Source organism: Penaeus japonicus, unplaced genomic scaffold, assembly GCF_977035675.1.
Source record: "Penaeus japonicus unplaced genomic scaffold, GWHDUDI00000001_assembly GWHDUDI00000004, whole genome shotgun sequence".
NCBI lineage: Eukaryota > Metazoa > Arthropoda > Malacostraca > Decapoda > Penaeidae > Penaeus > Penaeus japonicus.
In genome coordinates, this window is record NW_028234406.1 from 29,925,762 (window position 1) to 29,935,761 (window position 10,000).

General features: G+C 44.6%; 1 protein-coding gene across 1 annotated transcript in view; it reads right to left on the reverse strand.

The window, feature by feature from the left end:
- LOC122248180 (CD63 antigen) overlaps positions 1-10,000 on the reverse strand; it is a 246,586-nt gene that overhangs the window by 148,491 nt on the left and 88,095 nt on the right. The gene's annotated exons all lie outside the window — the stretch shown is intronic.

The window sequence follows — 10,000 nt, forward strand, 5'->3', positions numbered from 1 at the left end:
CTATCTATCTATAGTAACACTATATATGCATCTATCTATCTATTTATCTATCTATTTATCTATCCTTCCATCATTCATCCATATATATCTATAGAATAATAATCTATACATATAGATAGATATACAGACTGACAGAAATATAGATAGATAGGCAGGATATATAGGTAGATAGATAAATGGATGAATAAAGATATGAAGAAATGTACACTTATTGAAATCAAGTTCAGGAAATCACTGATTAAAATCAAGATTAAAAAAAATTGACCTAAACCAAGATTCTTTTTCACATCAATATTCAGATCAAAAGTATTAATGGTTTTAATCCATCAAAATCAGGAAGCTTCTATCCTCTATTCACAACCTTTCTATCATTTTGGCTATTGATGTATTCATCGGTAGTGAGTGCATTTATGATTTAATCGAAGAAAGTAAGCCAATCTCCTGACCGAAATTAATAATTTTGTTCTCATGAAAACAATATCATCAATTGGCGTCGCGAAATTATGATCCTTATTATCAATGTATCAAATGTGTGCGTGCATTTATGGGGTGAAACAAAAACTTATGTTCTAACACCTGCATGCGTATGGTGGTAACTTTTTAAAAAAATGAAGCAACTGCAAACATTAGTTGTTTCTGGTCACTGTCCAGTACGCCTGAATGGGAATTCCACCATTCAACAGCTGACATAACTTTCGTCGTATAATCAGTAAATTTAAATGCATGAAAAGGTGAGCACTGGTTCAAATTTTCTACCAGATGCAGTGCCATCTCTACTGTCTTGAAGTCAGTCTAGTGCTGAAAAGTTTAGATCCAATGCTGCACAATGACTCCAGCAGGGCAAGTCCTAGATAGGATATAATCAAGTTAGAATGGTGGTAGCCAGTCGCCAGCACCTGCTTGACAGGTTCAAGCAAGTTCCAACTATATGATGTGAATATGATGCGACATTGACAGGTAGCTTACCTAATAGTTTCAAACATGTTAAACTAATGAAGATATGATATAATACGATAAAAAATACTTGTGTTTTAAGCTAATATATAGTGTACAAATGTGTATATTCCCAAATCTATATTCCTTGGTAATTTTCAAAATATGCTTTACTTTTTCTAGAAAAAAATGACAAAGAACTCAACAACCTTGTCCCGTCAACCCTTCCAACATATCATCTCCCACCCTACTCTTCCCTCTCGTTTCAATTCTATTCTTCTTCTTCTTCTTTCAACTCTTCCCCCTCCTCTCTTCCCTCTTCTCTCTCTCCTCTTCATCTCCATGGCCGCTGCACATGAACAAGTATTAAATTACTCCAATCAGAATATTTAAATATTAAAGACGACCAGATTACCTTTCTAGCTCGGCCGCCCTTTCGGGTGAGTGGCTTTGGTCCTCCTACCCGCCTTATCCCAACCCCCTATCCACGCCCACTTCCCATACCCATCCCTCGCCTGTCCTTGGTACACCCACGCCATCACCTGTATAGTATCGCTCACTCACTCACTCGGGTTTCTCTTTCTCTATCCTCTATCCTCTTTTCCTCCCCTTCTCCTTCTTCCATCCCCCCCTCTTTCTCTCTCTCTCCCTCTCCCTATCTTTCTCTCTCTCTCCCTCTCCCTATCTTTCTCTCTCTCTCCCTCCCTCTCTCTCTCTCTCCCTCCCTATCTCTCTCTCTCTCCCTCCCTATCTCTCTCTCTCTCCCTCCCTATCTCTCTCTCTCTCCTTCCCTATCATTCTCCCTCCCTCCCTATCTCTCTCCCTCCCTCCCTATCTCTCTCCCTCCCTCCCTATCTCTCTCTCTTCCTCCCTATCTCTCTCTCTTCCTCCCTATCTCTCTCTCTTCCTCCCTATCTTTCTCTCTCCCTCCCTCCCTCCTCTTCTATCCCCCTGCGCCCACACTCAACGCCACCGCCCAGCCACATTCACGGCATCCCCACTTCCAAATTTGCATCTAAACCAACTCGCTTTTTGGCAAGCAAGCGTCGCGATTTATGAACACATGTTCTAAATGTAAAAAAAAAAAAAAAACGCCATGTCATACTGCACCGTGCAACGTCGACCGAGCAGCGATTTCGTACTGCAATATCGATCCATGTGGTCCAATCTCGTGGCATCGACAACTACCTCTTCCTTGCCCCATTTGTCCTGATTTCAGGGCCCTCATGAAGAAAAGACTCCTGTCCTTGCTCCTGTCCCCCCCCCCACCCCCTAGTGCTCTTCTCCCTCCAAGTATCCCCAGTGCTTTAAAAGAGCGATCGAAAACTTGATTCAATTTCACCTCCCCCCCTTCCTCCTTCCCTCTCCCCCTCGAAACTGCAATGCAGCCAAGCATGTCAACGACGATCCCCGGATGTTCTCGTCTGCAGTGTTGCAATGATGCACCTGTCAGCAATCCTCGATCTTCCTCACCCTACTCCTGCTCCTCATCGTCGTTGCAACTGAGAGAGTGAGAGAGCACACGATGCATATCTTTCATTGCTAAACGTCCAGAAATTCCCACGACACAGCCCCCTCCCTCACCCCACTTCCCACCAACTCACTCCTTCCCTCCCTTTCTCCCCCCAACCCTCACCTCTCCATCCTTCCCTCTCTCACAAATTCTTCCCCATTCATCCTCCCACCTATTTACCCTCTCCCATCCATCCTCCCCCTCCCTCCCCCACCACACACCCCAATCCTCTTTACATCCAACCGCCACAAAAGCAACGTGGGCGCTATCATCACACCATTCCGCAGTCATGCATGCCGGGCAAATTCACGCCCGTTTATCGCTCGCAAATTTGCAGCAGGAATGTGGCCAAGCATTTCGCGGGGCCCCGGCCGTGATGAGTTCATAACGGTGGGGATAGGGGGGCAGGGAGTAGGGGAGTAGGGGGTAAGGAGTAGGGGGGAAGGGGGGGAGGAGAGAGATGTCGCGACAGCCGGGATGGAAGGGATGCTACTCTCAACAACAATACGTTGTGCAGGGGCGCGTGTGATGTCCCCACCTCCCTCGCCTCTTCCTGCCCTTGCTCTTTCTCCTCCTCGCCTTCTCCTTCTCCTTCTGCACCACCACTTCCACCGCCATTTGCATTTCCACATATACCTCCTCCTGCTGGTGTTCAGCAATAATCATTCCTACAGATAATACACACTGGTATCAACGCGTCCGGCAAGGTATGATGTTAGCAACAGCAAGGCACAGAAGGACTTATAGTGAGAGTATGGATGAAGAAAAGGAGGGGGGGACGAGAGGGAAGAGATGAAGAGAGAGGAGAGAAGGAAGAGAGGGAGGTGGAAGGAGGAGAATGAACAAAACAAACACCCACCGTATCCCCCACCAAATCTCCCCCCTCCCCCCTCTACAGGTCGGACGGCAATTAACAAGATCCAGCCTCCGCCTCGACAGCAGATACGCGTCGTCGGCCGCAACCCAAAGGCAAAGTGACATCTATACCGCTCAAAAAGCATAAACCAAAAGAGATTGGACAAAGTAAAAGAATAGACAAATAGATAAAAACAACCATTAAAACACGAACAATTAACAAACCAAAATTCCCTGCATCCTCTTCCCACTAGTAGGCAAAGCCGCATACTGCATCCTCTTCCCACTAGTAGGCAAAGCCGCATACAAAGCGACAGGTTTATTATCAGGAACAAGAACGAGAAACGAGAGGAGGAGGAGGGTTGGAGAGGGAGGGAGGGAGGGAGGGGGGATGAGGAGGGTTGGGGAGGGAATGATCCGGGGGGAAGGTGATGACAGAGGGAGGTAGGGGGTGGGTCGGTGTCATGTGCGTCACGTCAATCACCTTATAACGTGAATCCTGTCCCTTTCACAGCCCCCTCACCTCAGTCCCGACATGTAAAGGGATGCGGGCGAACAGACGATAAACAGTAAGGTATTGCAGGGGACTCCTATGGGGCAGGAGTCGCGGGGAGGGGGCGGGAGGCAGGAGAGGAGGGGTATAAGAGGGGGAGGGGGTGGTGGGGAGGAGAAATGGAAGGGTAGGGAAGTTGGTGGGGGAAGGGGGAAGGGAGGGAGAGATAGGCAGGGCGGGAGGGAGGGAAGGAGAGATAGGGAGGGAGAGAAAAAGAGAGAGAGAGAGAGAGAGAGAGAGAGAGAGAGAGAGAGAGAGAGAGAGAGAGAGAGAGAGAGAGAGAGAGAGGAGAGAGAGAGAGGAGGGGGGGGGGAGGGAGAGAGGGAGAGAGGAGGGAGGGAGGGAGAGGGAGAGAGAGAGAGGGAGAGGGAGGGAGGGAGAGAGGGAGGGAGGGAGAGAGGGAGAGAGAGAGAGAGAGAGAGAGAGAGGGGGGGGGGGGGAGGGAATTATACAGAAGTAAAGACTCAAGGAAAACGAAAACAAAACGATAGAATAAAGTGGAAATAGTATAACACAATGACAGCGAAAGAAATCTTCCGACTTCTTTTTTTCACAAACACGTATATGGAAAAAAAGAAAAGGAAGCAGAAAAAATAAATATCAAAATCACAATAACAATAATAAAAACAATAACAATAGTATATTATTTACAATAGTAATAATAATAGTAGTAATAGTAGTAACAACAACAACAACAACAATAGTAATAAATAATAAAAAAAAAATCATAAATAATAATGTCAATAATAACAATAATACTGCCAACGCACGTAAGCAAAAGATTAAGCATACGAACAAAAAGAGAGATCCACAAGCACACCATTAGAAATAATAATACAATCAAGTCACCATAACAGCAATCATAAGAACACTCGTAATAATTCCGTCACGTAAATACATGATCTAATACCAACAGTGAGGAGATGGGGGGGAGAAGAAGAAGAAGGAAAAAGAGGAGGAGGAGGAGGAGGAGGAGGAGGAGGAGGAGGAGGAGGAGGAGGAGGAGGAGGAGGAGGAAGAAGAAGAAGAGGAGGAGGAGGAAAAGGAGAAGGAAAATGATGATGATGATGATGATGATGATGATGATGATGATGATGATGATGATGATGATGATGATGATGAGGAGGAGGAGGAGGAGGGGGAGGAGGAGGGGGAGGAGGAGGAGGAGGAGGAGGAGGAGGAGGGGGGACGAGGGGAGGAGGAGGAGGAGGAGGAGGAGGAGGAAGAGAAGGAGGAGAAGGAGGAGGAGGAAGAAAAGGAGAAGGTGAAGAGGAGGGGGAGGAGGCAGAAGAGAAGAAAGAGGAGGCGCAAAAGGAAGGAAGGAGGAGGAGGAGATGGGTGTCACGACAACCAGGCCCCTGCATCCCCCTCGCCCCCCCTGCCCCCTCCCTCGACGCAACAATGGAACACTGAAGAACAATAAAGTTCATTAAGATAACGAGGCAAAGGGAGGCTTATAAGATGGGGGGGAGGGGTATGGAAAGAAGCAATAAATAAATAAATAAAAAGAGAAGCGGACGGGGCACCGGAGAGGCCAGACAAAAGCGCGAGATGAGGACACTAAGGACTTCGACCATCCCCTCCCCCTCTACCCCCCCCCCCCTTCCTCCTTCGCCTTCAAGATCCTAATGCTCTTCCAACTTCCTCGCTCTTGTCTCCGTTGTCGCTGCTCTTCATAGGAGAGAGAGAGAGAGAGAGAGAGAGAGAGAGAGAGAGAGAGAGAGAGAGAGAGAGAGAGAGAGAGAGAGAGAGAGAGAGAGAGAGAGAGAGAGAGAGAGAGAATGTGTGTGTGTGTGTGTGTGTGTGTGTGTGTGTGTGTGTGTGTGTGTGTGTGTGTGTGTGTGTGTGTGTGTGTGTGTGTGTGTGTGTGTGTGTGTGTGTGTGTGTGCTTGTGTGCACATGGCCCAGACACACTAAAATCCCGCTTGAGAGGAGCAGCAGCAGGAGCGAGCGCACCGCGGCGCCGTGCCACAGGGAGCGACGAGCGACCGAGGGAAATGACGCAACGTCCCTGCCGCTCGCCCTTCACACAGCTCCTTCCGGTGACTTCCTCGTCACTGATGGCAGCGCAACACGCAGTGCCCGGGGATTAGGCACACACACACTATCACGAAATCTCCGTTTGTCTCTGCCTCTCACTTTCTCTCTCACGCTCTCACTCAGTCACCCACCCACCCACACACACACTCACTCACTCACTCACTCACTCACTCACTCACCCAGCCACCCACCCACACTCATTCATCACACACACTCTCGAGCTCGTTTCCAACTGCCGGTTGTTCACTATCAAATAACACCCTACCCTAATTGCAATAGCATTAATATAAAACCCTCACCATCACTTGCACCGCCATCAATACCAATGCGTTCACCATCAACACCACCATCGTCACCATCAACACCACTCCTCTTACTAACCGATCTTCTAGAATCAAACAGTAATACTTTCATATAAAAGTATCAATTCATTTGCTTTAAAATATATATATAAAGTCACTGAGGAAAAGCAAATTCATTTACATGAAAATATCAGCTCTAGGGGGTTGCATAAGCACTAAAACAAACTATGATTAAATCACTATCACTACCATCATCCTCAGCACCTCTCGGATCTCCAGCATCCTTAAATCGTACCCCCCCCCCCCCATTGCACGTTCCACCCCCTTCTCCCTAATCACAGGCCTACATGCAACACAGTCACATAAAACAAATAAAGAACAAAACACACGAGCGGTCTAGTGATCTCCATCTAAGACGTTGCTCAAGCATTGCAACCTTGGCTCGGTCACGGCATTGTTGATGCAATTGTTGCAGTTTCACGCACGTGCGTGATAAATACATCATTTCCTTGCAGAAGGAAAATAGAAATCGTTCGGAAGAAGCTTTTCAGTAAATAAATATTTTCTTCATGGGGAGAAAACATAAGAAAGCAGGACGTGGAAACAAAGAAAACAAACAAAATATAAGTGGAGGGAATGAAACACATAAAAAGATAAAGAAAATCAAATCATCACAAATTAAAAATAATCCAAATATCATCAATAACAAAAACAATAACAACAACATTCATAAAAAAAATAAAACAGCTTTTAAGAGAACTCTAACAAACAACAAAACATAACAATTCACAAGAATACAGATTACAGAACCATCTTTCAAACAGTGACAACATAAAAAAGAAAGAGAATAATGATCCCTTTTGAAAAGCCCCTCCGCCCTCCCCTCGGCCAAGCGCCCTCTCGGCCAAGCGCCCTGATCGGAATGCGCGGCGGCTCGTGCTGTCGCGGCTGCTGATGATGATAATGATGATGATGCCCAACGTGCAAGGAAGGCCCGGGAGGGTGAGTATGGTGGGAATGGGGGGGGGGGGGGAAAGAGGAGTTGGCGGGGATAGGGGAGGGGGAGAGGGGGAGAAGAGTTGGATGGGATAGGGGAGGGGGAGAGGGGGGAGAAGAGTTGGGAGAGATAGGGGGAGAGGGGGAGAAAAGTTGAGAGTGAGAGGGGTAGACGAAGGGGGCGGGATAAGAGGAGAGGAGTGAGGAAACGAGGGGGGCGGGATAGGAAGAGAAGAGTGGGGAGAGGGAGAGGGAGAGGGAGAGGGAGAGGGAGAGGGAGAGGGAGAGGGAGAGGGAGAGGGAGAGGGAGAGGGAGAGGGAGGAGAGGGTAAAAGGGGTAGGGTGTGGCAAGAGGGGGAAGGGGAGGGGGTTCAATGGCACCCGTGATTTAAAACTTTTAAAGAACTGTTCTCATACACGCGCCCCTCGCCCGCCCCTCGCGATGCTGACCTGTTGCGCCTTCCTCGTTTTGCCAAAGATGGATTGAATCTAAAAATGACGTAATCGTGATGATGGAGATGGTCGTTAATAATGATAAGAAGAAGAAACAGTAAGAACATTGGCAATAACCACCTCCACTATCATTATTATTATCATCATCATCATCATCATCATCATCATCATCATCATCATCATCATCATCATCATCATCATCATCATCATCATCATCATCATCATCATCATCTCAGTGATAATAACGATGCTAATTATAATAATCACTATCATAATAAATAAAAAATAACAAGAACAACAACGTTGATGATTACGAAACGAATGACAAGAGGAAAACATGGGCTAAAACTTCATTCTCGTAACTGCAGTGCTTGCCGAAATGGCACAGTAATTCATGAACGTTGATGAATACAAAAGCAAAATTCCTCCTCTGATTTACTGTATAACTTCCCTTTGTCTTTGACCGAGTGATAAAAAAAAATCTGCCCGAACTCACACAAATGAATTACTGTTCTAATGTTTCCTTCTGTTTCATTATTTTTTTCTATATCTCAATGTATCCCTCGGAACAAAACCACGCTGCAGAGTGACAAGTACAAGCGAGATGAATGATTGAACTCGTCAGTCAATGACACAGGTACACACGCACGGGCGGTCGGACGCGTAAGCCAGTCTAGTGCAATAACTCGTCCGGTTCACTGCAAACTATCGAGAAAAAGTCGATAATCAAACAGGCTCCACACAATCGAACGTGTTATTTATTTATCCATTCATCTATTTATGTATTCAATTTCATAATGCCGCGATGCAAAGGCATTCATCCCCTGAAATCCCAAATGAACTTCCAAACTCGACAATGGACCTAAAAAAAAGAGTAAAAAAACGAAAAATAAATTCAACCTAAACGCAAAATTTATTCAAAAATAAATATCAACAAAAAACACGATTATGCAACAAAACTAGAACATTCCAACTATGACAAAACAAATACTGCAACAAACAGAACAACCAAATTAAAAAGAAACAAAAATAGTGAAGAAACAAAAAAGGAATCCCCTAAACAAAACAAGCAAAAACAAAAACAAAAAAAATGAAACCAAACAGATAAAGAACACATAAATCAAGAGATCAATAAATGAATACAAACGAAATCGCATTCCGCTGCAACGCAATCTATCGGAAAGCGCACGGCCAACCAATCCGCTGCGTCAGTCATTGAATAATTCAGCGCTAAATACACGCCACTTCCAGGAACGCGACACCAACGCCATCATACCGGGACTTCGGCTGCGTGGTCACCATACCGTCACTGGCCGCGGGTAGCGGCTTATCATATGTGCCATTAGTAAAATCATTATTATTATGACTACTATTGGAATTACCATTATCATTATCATTGCCATTATATCTATCATTATCATGCTAGTTATCTATATTATTATCCTTATTATTACTATTGCTATAATAATTATCATTATTACCAGTATCATCATTATTGTCATTACTATTACCATCATCATCATCATTATCATTACCATTAGTATTACTATTATCCTTGTTAACATCAACATCACTGCAATTGCTCTTGTTATCACTATTATCATTATATTTTTTTCATGAATAGATGTACTCAACACTATATAAGCATTATACCGGGACTGGCTTTTGAGTTGAATTGTTTTATCATACGATTAATCATTCATGGGTACGATCGATTATCATCGTCAGTGTGTGGCGGGTTCTTCAACAGATGATTTTGTCGTTTATCATCTTCAGCATATGCATGCAAGCATATTTGTAAAGACACTCACTCACTCACTCACTCACTCACTCACTCACTCACCCACTCACTCACCCACTCACTCATACACATGCACACACACACTCACACACGCTTACCCTAAACTGATTTTAGGTATCAATGTTTTAGGATAAAAAATATATATATATCGCAACATACAATCTTATAATCTCATTTTTCATTTGTTTTTTTACGCATTATTCTCTGTCATATCCTCGGCATCAATCCGTTTTAATTTAAGAAATCCACAAACAATTTCCTCGTTTACCCATATCCTATTTTGCAATAATGCCTCCTGGCTATTCATCCATCTATTGATATATTTTCTTAATCATTCACCTGGTCATACGTGCACACACTTTCACTAGCTAGTATGTACAAGAACAATAACACTGCAATAATAATAATAATAATAATAATAATAATAATAATAATAATAATAATAATAATAATACTATTATACGTGGAAAAGGGAGCCAGAAAGAGAAAAAGGGAAAAAGAGATGCAATAAATCGCGGACAAAGACTGCCTCCAATCCAGCACGCGAAATCTAA